General features: G+C 33.7%; 1 protein-coding gene across 3 annotated transcripts in view; it reads right to left on the bottom strand.

The window, feature by feature from the left end:
* Positions 1–16,292, bottom strand: part of acsm3 (acyl-CoA synthetase medium chain family member 3) — a 44,967-nt gene that overhangs the window by 11,409 nt on the left and 17,266 nt on the right. Inside the window, exon 1 of one of the 3 annotated variants that reach the window (XR_008398554.1) lies at positions 701–3,534. The exons of the other annotated variants lie outside the window; for them this stretch is intronic. The gene's annotated coding sequence lies outside the window, so the exon portion shown is untranslated. Of the gene's footprint in view, positions 1–700; positions 3,535–16,292 lie in introns of those variants that run through there. 3 annotated transcript variants of the gene reach the window in all.

The raw sequence follows: 16,292 nt of genomic DNA, 5'->3' as shown, positions 1-16,292 counted from the left end.
CCTTTTAACTATGTATATATATATATATATATATATATATATATATATATATATATATATATATATATCTCATTTCGAATTTAACTACCTTGATTATACGTTTGTTTGCCTACATCGATTATAAGATTAACTGAGTTCCCCTAATCATTTATTACTACTACTACTGCCATACGTATGAGTACACTACAGTAACTAACTACTTGATCTACACGTCCCTATCTTTCTCAACTAGGCCTGTCAGCCCACAGTTTTGTATTTGTCGGGACCTGCAGATTCTTGCTTCCCCTCAAAAACCAACCCCAGTCTTTCGCAGTCAGGGGTGGGCGAAAAAACCTCTTACGAGGAAAAATTCCCACCCTGCCAGCACCATGTGCTCAGCAGCACCATTATACTTTTCTGTGCCTGATTGCGTCACACTTTTTTGCCCATCACATTACATGTCATACATACATACACATTTTATAACACTCGGCATAACAGTCTCTATCGGCAGTATCCCTCTGTATTCCAGTTGTCTTCGGCTCAAGCACTTTACGTACTGTAGAGAACCACCCTTTGGGGAGAGGTTAGGCTAGCACTTACACCCAGGGTATGGATAATCACATCTTCTTCTCACCCCTCAGGGTTCAGTAGATCTGCAACACAAATGAACATATAGAAAACACCAATAGGTCCCGTTTGTCTCGGATAGGCCCATTACCTTGCCACTACCTTGTACAAACGGGTCCTTGCGCCCCCTTTCCCATCAGTCCTGGCTCATGTCCCGTCTCATGTTCTCGTAGACGCTGGTGTTGCTGCTGTCACTGCTCATTGACCCCTGTCTGTCGCTGCTGTCGCTGCTCATTGACCCCCGTCGCATGGTCTCAATCACCACCCCCCGTTGAGGCGGTAACGCCTCACCCTTAACAACATACTGGCCAGAAAAGGAGGCTGGGGACATCACCATCCGCCGTGCGCAGGGGATCACACAGCAGGCCACCAGAGCCATAAGGAGAAGGAGGACGAACAGGGACGCTCCCAAGCGGGTCAGGGTAGCAGTCCAATCTCCAGAAAGAAACCAGGAGAGCCACGGCGGGAGGCGGAGACTAGACCCAAAGCCGGAGTTAGCCGCTTGCTCCGTCTGGAGGGCTTGTAGTTGGCCCAGGACCTTGGAGAGGGCTCCCTCAGAACCAGTGTGCAAAGGGATTGCAGCACAGCACTCGGGACCAATCATTGTACAGACACCTTCCTCCGGGGCCCGCATCTGGTCCAGGACAAAACGGTTCTGAGCAGCCATGAGGGAAGTGGCATGGAGCTGATCACGGACCAGTCCGAGAGCACTCAGCGAGTAGTTAATGAAGCGTTGCTCGTTGTACCACATGTAATTAATCCATGCCACGTTGCGGTTGATCTGCACGGCCGGGAGTAAAATAGACGGTACACCACTGCCAACGGCCTCCATGGCTCTGTAGCGAGCAGGAACGCCAACGGGGGTACCCCCAAAGTCAAGATGGACGGTCTCACCAGCAGCCCAGTCAGAATAGTTCGCTGCATCAGCGTCACGGACATACTGAGTCCATTGGGCCACGTCGCGGCGTGAACGGGACCGGCCGGATGACGGGCGGTCAGCCACCAACAAAACACGGGTCTTACCATCCAACCTAACCGGGGCGCAGCATCCCTGCCACTCCGCAGGCAAGGTCTGGCGTACACGTTGGCCCCCGCAAAACCAGAACACATCCGCAAGGGGAACAGTACCACCACTAAGATCAGGTAGGGGAATTACCACGTTGGGGGTGCATGGGGGTGAATCACAAACAGAGGGGGTTTCAATTTGCAAATCATTAGCGAACAGGGAGACATTACATCGGGCAGACATATTTCCCACAGGATATACGCCAACAGAGGAGCAGAGGCAGATGGGAAAGAACGAGGGCAGAGATGGTTGGACGCGGACAAAAGTCGACACTTGAGTGGTTACAGGGTGAAACAGGCATGAGGAGCTTGCATTGTGCATCCACGATGGGCCAAAATCAGCCGAAAGGGCCCCAAGGAGGCACACAGTAGGACACAAAAAATCAACAGAATAGGGGTTGGTGAGACATTCTTTGAGGTTCCCCATAGGCAGCATAAAATGGGGGGTGAGGCTACGATCATGACATACGAGACACGAGCGATCCGTCACAGATCGAGCAGTGTGGACCATCCATGCCATGTACATGTTACTCTGCTCCTCCGTGAGCGAAGTGTTAGCGGTAGAGATTGAATAATATTGTAATTTCATTAATTTATGTGCGAGTGGAGTTGACATCGGGGCAATGAGGAGGGGGTGGAGAGCCCGGGATGCGAAGGGTGACCCTGTACTATCATGGTAAGAACATGCCGTAGCCGAGCAAAGGAACGGTAGCCACAGGGGGCCAATCGTGGGCAGCTCGAAGGAGCACCTACTCGTCCGTGCCCTACCAGTAATTCTAAGATGTCCTACGCGAATCTCCACAGACCGAGCTGGGGAGAAAGTGAATGAGGCCAAATAGGGACTTCTCCCAATCAGGGACTCTTCATGGGCGAGTCTAAGGAGAGCTAACGCGCACATCGAGCTACGGGAACCTATAGTGGAGCCAGGGGCCGTCCAGGATCGAACACGCCTAATACGAGGATAGAGGGCTGTGCGGGAAGTAGCAGTCGCTAGTGGGTGTAATGTATGATAGGAATCCAGGGCATTTCTTTTAAACATTGGGTCGTAGAAAAGGAAAAAGAGTACTATTAGCCCTGCTGTAAAAATCTAGTAAATCTGAAATCGCCTCCCCGTGGGTCACGGCGGTCCCATCTGCCCGCTGGAATCCCCTTTGAGCCCAGATTGGTCCAAACACATGGCAGACTCCATGAGCATAGGCTGAGTCCGTATATATATTGCAACTCTCATTACGGCCCAAATTACATGCAGCTGTCAACGCCCGTAGTTCAGCTAGCTGGGCCGAGCAGGGTTGGGGGAGCGGAACACTCATCACTACCTCAAACGTCGCCGGGTTTCGTCGTGCTTCTACTACTGCCAACCCAGCCTTATTGCCCGTATTAGTACGATAACAGGAACCGTCCACAAAATACGTATGCTTAGCATTATCAATAGGGCAGTTCTCCAAATCTGAACGCGCTTTCAAAAATATCTCTGATACTGCTACGCACTCATGGGGTACACCATCTATCGGGGTTACCAGTTTATCGGCCGGATTCACCGTGGTGCACCGTTCTATGGTGAGCTCCGGGGCTGACAGAATGGAGTCATATCCTGTTCGACGGGAGTTCGTTATCACAAAGGTCTGACTCGTTAGGAGCGCATGCAGTGCATGGGTCGTATATAATGTAACTGGGTGCCCCATGGTGATTGAGGACGCTTTCTGATATGCAAATGCGGCCGCTGCCAAAGACCGATAACAGGGGGGCATCCCTTTTTCCACGTTATCAAGAGCCGTGCTGTAATAGGAGATGGCCTGTTTTCCCATCCCTTGTTGCTGCTGAGTTAGGACGGCCGATGCGTACCCCTTTCTTTCGGATACATAGAGGTGAAAAGGTTTGCTATAATCTGGGTTAGCCAATGCAGGAGCGGTCATTAAGGCCATTTTAATATCTGCGAGTGCAGCTAGAGCTTCAGGAGTCCAGACGAGGGGGGCATTTGGCTGTGATTGGTCTGCTGCCTTAATCATATCCCGTAATGGTTGGACCCTTAGCGCGAACTCACATATCCATGGACGACTGAACCCCGCCATTCCTAGAAATGCCAACATCTGTCGCACGGTGGTTGGCTGTGGGGCCTTGCGTATGGCCTCTACATGCTTTGGTGCTATAGTACGGCTTTCTCCCTCTAACACACGACCTAGGTATTCCACCTTTTGTCTACAAAATTGCAACTTTTCTTTACTTACTTTGTGGCCATTTTCGGCCAACATTCTTAGAACCTTTAGAGAGTCGTGCTGGCATTGCTCTTTAGACGCACTACAAATCAAAAGGTCGTCGACATATTGCAAGATGGTGCTACGGCACTCCAGGGCTGAGAGGTCTTGAGCCAGTACCTGATTAAATATGGATGGGCTTTCACAGTATCCCTACGGAAGTCTAGTGTATGTGTACTGCTGCCCTTCGTATGTGAAAGCAAACAAATGCTGTGAGTCTGGGTGCAGTGGCACGCTAAAAAATGCTGAGCATAAATCTATGACAGTATACCATTTGGTCCCTTCTGGAATGTTCGACAATAGGGTGTGTGGGTCTGGCACTACTGGTGTTTCCGGTATCACAATTTGGTTAATAGCACGCAAATCATGTACTAGCCTCCACTTCTCTGAGTCAGGTTTTCTAACTGGAAAAATGGGGGTATTGCACTGACTTCGCGTGGAGATTAGAACTCCGGCCTCTACCAATCCGTGTATTGTGGGCTGTATGCCTTCTCTAGCTTGCACTGACAACGGATACTGTTTCTGGTAGGGCAACCTTGCATTCTCTTTTACCTTAATCTGAGCTAGGTCGGCGGATTTAACCAACCCTACGTCGGTCGGATGTTTTGTCCATAGCTCTTCTGGAATAGTTTTCAGTATTTCCTCATTGTCCTGATCTTTTGCTGCCTTAACTGCCATTTGTAAACCACTCCGGTCCGTGTTCGTGCATATGCAGACACTAGTGGCCACGGCGGTATCAACTGCTGTTACTGAGATTCGCACAAACTTTCCATCAGGCGACTTGTGCAAGGATGGATTGGTAGTTGGCTTCCACTCTTGTACTTCTTTTGCCTGCCCTATCATTGGCTCTACCTCTTCCCGTTCCAGGCCTTTGGTGACCATGAGTGTGACATGGGGCGCTGTCCCTTCCAGCTGATACCAGTTAGCGATTCTATCTGGGAGCTTTATAATAGCCGCCACTCCCTGTGGGCCGCTTATTATTTCCATGGTTTTAATGTCCATTACTTGTCCCTGTTCCATGTCCTCCCAAAGCTGAGCATATTTCTGGTCTCGTCCACCGTCATCATTTTTAATAGTGCAATATAAAGGGGCCTCCACTTCGGTGCAATCGGGCCGCATGTACTGTAACCATGGTTTCCATTCTGCGTATCTGTGCCAGAGTTCCGAGTTAGCTGGATCGGACATCTCTAGCCAGTATACCATCCTCACATTACGGGCGGTGCTAGGTGGCTCGTGCAACAGTAAGAATTGTGTGGATATTGATTTGGGGAACGTCACCCAAATCCCAGTCGCTTCGCACTGTATCTGAGCTCCCAACTTACACAGGGCATCACGTCCCAGTAAGTTAACAGGCGCTCCTGGCGAATATAACAGTGGTGCTTGTATTGTCACACCATCCAGAGATAGTTCTTGAGGCTCGGTGAATCGTAAGGTCTGTATTTTTCCTGAGAAGCCCATAGTTTGAATAGCCTTACAGGTGAGGGGGAGCTGTGAACCTTCTTTCCCTATACTTGAATATGTAGCTCCAGTGTCGATCATAAAAGGTGCTTGCAAGGTGTTTCCGATCGTCACTGTAACAGTTGGCTCTTGTTCTGGATGCAGTGTGGTGACGGACTGCATGAGCTCCCCCCTGGGCTTCTCTCGGCCTCCTCAACTCTGGCTGGGTCCCGGCTCCCCATAGGGGCCATACATGGGGCCACCTTGGGGTACTGGGGGTAGCGGTTGGCACCGAGGTGGCATTCCATAGCTCTCCGGTGCTCTCGGTCCAAGCACCTGACCTCTTCTTTCAGCCCTATCCACGCGGTCTCCCCAAGTTGGTCGTGGGACATGTGGACAATTTCTCCTGAAGTGGCTAGGATCACCGCATCCCCAACACCCTTCAGTTGCCATATTTGGCCTGGGCAAAACTCGACCCCGTCCGTATCCTCGTCCCCTCCCCCAGGCAGGTGGCATTCCCGGGTGCATGGGGGCCCTCATATGATATATGTAATCCATCTGGGCGGGGTGCAGCATAGTAGTTATGTGTGGGACTTGCTGTTGTGGGTGGGTTTGGTATCCCTTGGCCAACAGCATAGGGTCAGCCTGTGCTGGGGCTGACGCTTGTGTATGGGGCACCATCACTGCCGCTTGTTTAATGTGCTCCCTCCTCCGTTCCTTCTCTTCCTGTTTAGTCCTGGTCAGTTCGCCGAGCTGTGCTTTATAGAGTTGGCTCATTAGGGTTTCAGTGGCATCTTTAGCTTCTTTTTTCAGCTTCCTGTGTTGCTCCACGTGATGGGTCACATGTGCCAGAAATGAAGCCCATTCCATTGCGTTGAGCCCCACCACTTCCTCTAACTTCTTCTGTACCTCCCCAGGGAGAGCCTTCTTCAATAGCAGTTTGAACAGTCCCACACTTGCCACTGAATCGTCCCATTTGGCACCCGTTTCATCCCTCCATTTATCTTGAAACTTTTGTATGAAGGTTATCACGTTTTCTTCGTCTTTCAGTTTTATATTTTCAAGCTTCCCAGGGTCCATCTTAGCCGGATACATACTCCTCACAGCATCCCATATGTCTTGTCGGTATAGGCCAAACGGGATGGCCTCAGCCTTGGGGTCGTCTATCAAATCCCTGTGTTCTGCCCCATCGAAAATTTCTTCAGCCCGTCCCTTGCCCACTGTTTGGCAGAGAATGGCTTTGATATCGCCTATCGCCAGGTGCTGTCCTGATGTTTTTTCCTCAAACTGTGTAATCCATTTCTGCCCCCCTTCACACATGTTGGGTAATCGTTGGATCAGGCCCGTTAGGTCCATGAAACTCCAGGGTGCATAATGTAGGGCTTTTCCTTTAACCATGAGGGGCATCTGAGTAAGGCTGGGCTCCGACTGGGAGCGGGCATGCGCCAAGCACGCTGTGACACCAGGTTCGAATCTCACTGGGGGCCTCAGGCTTTCCCTGTTCCGTAGTGCTCCTCTAAGCTTCAAATCGTCCAAGTCCTCCTCCTCATTGACGTCTTGTTCAACTTTTCCTTCGTTGTCTGTTTCAGTCCCCTCGCTCTCAGTCCCCACTTGGTCGTCCAGTTCCATGTCTGAACTTACTTGCTTCTTCTTCTGCTGGTGATATATTAGGACTTTTGAGGCCTTACTCAGGCTTTTCACATGTTTTCCTGCTGACTGGTTCAGTGCTCTTCCCGACCTTTGTGATTTTGACTCTCCCAAACGCGGCTTGTGCGCATACTTATTTTTCACAGCAGTCGCCATTTGGAACGCTTGACCTGCGAGATTTTTCAATTCATCCATTTTACCCACGCCGTATGATATCCCGTCCTCTAGCCGTCGAATCCTGCCCTCCAATTCCTTATCCTCCTCGACAGCATATGGGGAGAGCACCACATCCCCCTCTATACGGACCATCCGCCCCACATTGTCTCTCGGCTCACTTTTTCCTCCTCCTTTGGTATGTGGAGCCCCTTGTGCTCCGTTTCCACCCTCGTGCCCTCTCTCGCTCCGACAACTTTCTTGATTGCCCCTGGTCCCATGCCCCTCCTGCTCCTGTATTTCCTCCAGTTCCTTGTCTTTGTGCTTGTGCACCATCGGCCGTGACCCTGGCCTCGGGGTGCTAGTGCTGGGGGGGATCTCCCTGTGCTCCGGCCACCCCGGAGTGCGGGTCCAGTTTTTCATATACTCCTGTAGTTCCCTGTCCCTCTCCTTGTTGCCTACCTGTGGGAGGTCCAGCCGTGGGCTTTCGTTCTCGACCGGGGTTCTATCCTCGTATCCGGCAGCTCCTTCCATTTTGATACGTTCTTCATCCTCCCGCATGCGATGCCTCATTCTTTGGTATCCGGTGAATGTTCCCTTTATGTCCACCTCAGTTTCCTTCCATTCATCTTCTCTGTCTTCCAGGTCTTGCATCATGTAGAGCCCGGCGGGTGGGGCACTTCCGACAGGTCTCACTGGAGGGCGGTACTGAGGATTATATGAGGGCGGGGCCTCGGCCAATTCCTCCTGAATGGCTTCTTTTATCTTTTTTCCTAGGCTTGCTTCCCTTTCTTCTTTCTTCCGTATCACCGCCTCTTTTCGTTCTCTCTACCGCCTATCCTTCTCCTTCTCTTCTTTCCCTGCCTCCACAAACCAGTCCACTATCTTCTCTGTCTTCACACATTTCTCCCTCACTCTCAAGCCTTTTTTCTGTTCATTCCATACAGCTAATCTCTCTTTCATTATCTGGCATAGCTGTTCATCAAAAGTACCTTCCTCGGGCCATTTCCACTCACCACTAGTCTTCTCACTCCATTTTTTACAATAATGTCTAATGTCCTTCTCATCTGTACAGTGTTTGCTTATCACCCTCTCTATCGGGCTCATCTTTTTCTTACATTCAGCCATAACTCTGGTCGTGTCTCACACCTCTCAGCTCTTAAAGTCGGCCGCACACACCCCCTAAATCCACTAAGTTATGCCTCACAGCCAAATGTTTTCCTCCTACCTTGTCCGTTGTTCCCGCCTGCTTAGCCTATCTCGTACCGATTTATGCCCGCTTTTCCCTTCCGTCGGTACTTGGCCCAGCCAGCCTCCCTAGGGACTCACATACACTCAAAGTACATACACTCAATTTACTTATGATGATTAATTAATTAAGTTAAATGATTCAATTACTCTTATAAGTTTTAAGTTTAACTTTAGGTAATTCACACAGCCTCACACAACAGACAATTCTTACATGTTTACAATATTCTTAGACATAATATTTACCTATTCAACATTACCCAATTTTGGGTAATTAAACAAAAATTAAATTGTATTATTATTTGTCATTTAACTGAACAACACCTTCATAATTTATGGAATATAAATGAAAAGGTCCCAATGGACTGACTCCCTGATTTCTCAACAATTTTGTTATATATTACTGGTCTGGAAGTTCTTATTCACCCAATGGGCAGTCTGACAGATGCCTAAAATATTAAAAAACAAAAAAAAATAAATGTTTTTTTTTTTTGTTTGTTTGTTTACAATTCTTGCATGCTCCTCCAGTTTTTAAAACAGCAGTTATTGATACCAATAAAGTTATAATACACACAGTCACACTCGACTCACAGAAAGTCCATATCAGATTCAAAACATTAAAACAAATTTAAAAACAAAAATCTCACACTGTTCTATATTAGTCAGCTCAATCTGAAGTGCGCACACACACACATTTTTCTTCTTTTCCTTTTTTCCTTTCCACACAGAAGACAGGCCTGCTTGTGCAGATAAGAACAGATAGGAACACACACATACACCCCTTTCTATCAACAACGTCGGCACACTCATATACACATTGTGTCACACACTCTCTTACACATATTTAGTTATTACATACACACCATTGTGGTCTCAGAATATAAAACGCCTTCACACCAGCTCGCATGTATGAAGCTTACAGTCACATAAATTAAATACAACTTTTTCAAAAAAAAAAAATTATTATTATTATTCTCCCTTTTTTTTTTTCCCCTTTTTTCTTTTTCCCTAAATCTTATCAAGCGTCAAATGTATGGAGCTCTCTTGTTCAGAGCACTAATAAATACTTTTTCCCTGTCTCCAAAACTTACACGCTCTCACACCACACTCATATTATACATATTATAAGCACATATATTTTAAGCACACACATTTGTTAGTACATATTCCATTCATACACCGGGCATGCTGTATTGCACGACCCGGACCTGGGCCCAGGATTTATTCCCCTCTCTATCCAGCCCTGGAATCTAATCTATCTATCTATCTTTTATCTAATCCTTTTCCAGCGGTATTAGGGGTCCCCACCAATGCAGCCACCACTAGACTGCTAGTCAAGTCTAGTAGCCGGTATCTGGGGTCTGAGGCCTCATTTTCCACCTGCTTTCTATCCCCGCCCTGGAGTATTTCTCTATTTCTCTACTCTTTTTTCTACCTTTTTTCCCTTCCTCCAGCGGTATTGCAGGACTTTCACTCACACAACACATATACCATTTCTTTATTACAATTATAAAAAGTACATTCTACAATCTACACTTCTCTCTTACCTCTTCTCACTCACTCCAGGTTCTTTTGGAGACCCACTTAGTCTTTCTTCCCACCCCGGTGCTTCTCAATCGTAACAACAGACCACTAAAACAGAGCTTTGAAATAACAGGCGTCTGCAATGCCTTTTCCTATACGGCCTGTCTGTTGCTTAGAGAGCGAAGTCCCACGGGAGAGATTCCAGACATATAGATCTTAGCCCAGTCCCATCTGGGTCGCCAAATGTTGGCTCGAATTTAGCCTATTACCCACAAACATTTAAAATTCAACTTAGAAGCCAATACTCACATCTACCTCTGAGACCAGTTGGAGATAGAAAAAATACACCAGCCGTGAGTGAGAAGAAGCAAGGGTCCAGCTTTATTGTTTCATTCCACCACACGAGATCCACACCGATGAGAATTCTCAGAAGTGATCCCCCATACCCTGAGCTTAAGCTCCAGTATTTATACTGTATTTACACACTAGATAACCCATAGGTTTCCAGAAAAGGCCTATTTCACTTACCCATAGAATTGAAACCAGGGGTTTTACTTTACACATAAAATCAGAACCCAGGCATTTCCAACAACCCAGGAAACAAAAACCCAGTGTTTCTATTTACCTAGGTTTTCAAAAACCAGGGTTCTCTTTTACCTAGGTTTTCAAAAACCAGGGTTCTCTTTTACCTAGGTTTTCAAAAACCAAGATTCCCATTTCCCTAGGTTAAAAAAATGACGCAAGCAAGACGACTAAACAACCGGGAGGGACCTTGGTCTTATCGTTATCTCGAGGGGGGGGGGCAGCCACCCTTATAACTGGCTTTCTTCATGGTTCTCTAAAAATTAAGGCTTTCCTTGCGAGACATATATATATATATATATATATATATATATATATATATATATATATTCATATATATATATATATATTCATATATATATATATATATATATATTCATATATATATATATATATATTCATATATATATATAAGATATATATGAATATATATATATATATGAATATATATATATATATATATATATATTCATATATATATATATATTCATATATATATATATATATATGAATATATATATATATATATATATATTCATATATATATATATATATATTCATATATATATATAATATATATATGAATATATATATATATATGAATATATATATATATATATATATATATATATATATATATATATATTCATATATATATATTCATATATATGAATATATATGAATATATATATATATATATTCATATATATATATATATTCATATATATATTCATATATATATATTCATATATATATATGAATATATATATATATATATATTCATATATATATATATATATTCATATATATATATTCATATATATATGAATATATATATATATATATATTCATATATATATATAATATATATATGAATATATATATATATATGAATATATATATATATATATATATATATATATTCATATATATATATTCATATATATATATTCATATATATGAATATATATGAATATATATATATATATATTCATATATATATATATATTCATATATATATTCATATATATATATTCATATATATATATGAATATATATATATATATATTCATATATATATATATATATATATATATATATTCATATATATATATATATATATATATATATATATATATATATATATATTCATATATATTCATATATATTCATATATATATATATATTCATATATATTCATATATTCATATATATATATATTCATATATATATATATATATATGAATATATATATATGAATATATATATATATATGAATATATATATGAATATATATATATGAATATATGAATATATATTCATATATATATATATATGAATATATATATATGAATATATATGAATATATATGAATATATATATATGAATATATATATGAATATATATATATATGAATATATATATATATATGAATATATATATATATGAATATATATATATATATATGAATATATATATATATGAATATATATATATGAATATATGAATATATATTCATATATATGAATATATATTCATATATATATATATGAATATATATTCATATATTCATATATATATATTCATATATATATATATTCATATATATATATATATATTCATATATATATATTCATATATATATATATATATTCATATATATATATATATATATTCATATATATATATTCATATATATGAATATATATTCATATATATTCATATATATGAATATATATATATGAATATATATATATATATGAATATATATGAATATATATGAATATATATATTCATATATATATATATATATATATATATATATATATATATTCATATATATATATATATATATATATATATATATATATATATATATATATATGAATATATATATATATATATATATATATATGAATATATATATATATATATGAATATATATATATATATATGAATATATATATATATTTATATATATATATTCATATATATTCATATATATATATATATTCATATATATATTCATATATATATATAAATATATATATATATTCATATATATTCATATATATATATATATTCATATATATATATATATATATATATATATATGAATATATATATATATATGAATATATATGAATATATATATATATTTATATATATATATGAATATATATGAATATATATATATATATGAATATATATGAATATATATATATATTCATATATATATATATTCATATATATATATATTCATATATATATATATTCATATATATTCATATATATATATATTCATATATATATATATGAATATATATATATATATGAATATATATGAATATATATATATATTTATATATATATATGAATATATATGAATATATATATATATATGAATATATATGAATATATATATATATTCATATATATATATATTCATATATATATATATTCATATATATATATATTCATATATATTCATATATATATATTCATATATATATATATATATATATATATATATATATATATATATTCATATATATATATATATATATGAATATATATATATATGAATATATATATATTCATATATATTCATATATATATATATATTCATATATATATTCATATATATATATAAATATATATATATATTCATATATATTCATATATATATATATATATTCATATATATTCATATATATATATATATATATATATATATATATATATGAATATATATATATATATATATATATATATATATATATATATGAATATATATATATATATATATGAATATATATTCATATATATATATAAATATATATATATATTCATATATATTCATATATATATATATATATATTCATATATATATATATATATATATATATGAATATATATATATATATATATATATATATATATGAATATATATATTCATATATATATATGAATATATATATATATATATATATATATATTCATATATATTCATATATATTCATATATATATATTCATATATATTCATATATATATATTCATATATATTCATATATATTCATATATATATATTCATATATATATATATATTCATATATATTCATATATTCATATATATATATATTCATATATATATATATATATGAATATATATATGAATATATATATATATATATGAATATATATATATATATTCATATATATATGAATATATATATATGAATATATGAATATATATTCATATATATATATATATGAATATATATATATGAATATATATGAATATATATGAATATATATATATGAATATATATATGAATATATATATATATGAATATATATGTATATATATATATATATATATATATATATGTATGTATATATATATATATATATTCATATATATATATATTCATATATATATATATATATATTCATATATATATATATATATATGAATATATATATATATATGAATATATATATATATGAATATATATATATATATATGAATATATGAATATATATTCATATATATGAATATATATTCATATATATATATATGAATATATATTCATATATTCATATATATATATTCATATATATATATATATATATATATATATATATATATATATATATGAATATATATATATATATATATATATTCATATATATATATATATATATATATATATATATATATATATGAATATATATATATATATATATATATATTCATATATATATATATATATATATATATATATATATATATGAATATATATATATATGAATATATGAATATATATTCATATATATGAATATATATTCATATATATATATATGAATATATATTCATATATTCATATATATATATTCATATATATATATATATATATATATATATATATATGAATATATATATATATATATATATATATATATATATATATATATATGAATATATATATATATGAATATATATGAATATATATATATTTATATATATATATGAATATATATATGAATATATATATATATATGAATATATATATATGAATATATATTCATATATTCATATATATATATTCATATATATATATATATTCATATATATATTCATATATATATATAAATATATATATATATTCATATATATTCATATATATATATATATATATATATATATATATATATATATATATATATATATATATATATATATATATATATATATATATGAATATATATATATATATATATGAATATATATGAATATATATATATATTTATATATATATATATGAATATATATGAATATATATATATATATGAATATATATGAATATATATATATATTCATATATATATATATTCATATATATATATATTCATATATATTCATATATATATATATATATTCATATATATATATATATATATATTCATATATATATATATATGAATATATATATATATGAATATATATATATATTCATATATATATATATTCATATATATATATATATGAATATATATATATATATATATATATGAATATATATATATATATATGAATATATATGAATATATATATATATGAATATATATATATATATATGAATATATATTCATATATATATATATTCATATATATATATATTCATATATATTCATATATATATATATATATTCATATATATATATATATATATATATTCATATATATATATATATGAATATATATATATATGAATATATATATATATTCATATATATTCATATATATATATATTCATATATATATTCATATATATTCATATATATATATATATTCATATATATTCATATATATATATATATATTCATATATATATATATATATATATATATATATATATATATATATATATATATATATATATATATATATATGAATATATATATATATATATATATATATATATGAATATATATATATATATATTCATATATATATATTCATATATATATATATATATATATATATATATATATATATATATTCATATATATATTCATATATATATATATATATATATATATATTCATATATATATATATATATATATATATATATATATATATATATATATATATATATATATATATATATGAATATATATATTCATATATATTCATATATATATATTCATATATATATATATATATGAATATATATATATATATATATATATTCATATATATATATATATATATATATATTCATATATATATATATATGAATATATATATATGAATATATATGAATATATATATTCATATATATATATATATATATATATATATATGAATATATATATTCATATATATATATATATATATATATATATGAATATATATATTCATATATATTCATATATATATATTCATATATATATATATATGAATATATATATATATATATATATATGAATATATATATATATATATATATATATATGAATATATATATATATGAATATATATATATATATATATTCATATATATATATATATATATATATATATATATATATATGAATATATATATTCATATATATTCATATATATATATATTCATATATATATATATATATATATATATATTCATATATATATATATATATATATATATATATATTCATATATATATATATATATATATATTCATATATATATATATATATATATATATATATATTCATATATAT

This window comes from Ictalurus punctatus, chromosome 20 (genome assembly GCF_001660625.3).
Source record: "Ictalurus punctatus breed USDA103 chromosome 20, Coco_2.0, whole genome shotgun sequence".
Classification (NCBI taxonomy): Eukaryota; Metazoa; Chordata; class Actinopteri; order Siluriformes; family Ictaluridae; genus Ictalurus; species Ictalurus punctatus.
Note: the sequence above shows the minus strand (reverse complement) of the source record. Positions and strands in the feature narration are given on the sequence as shown.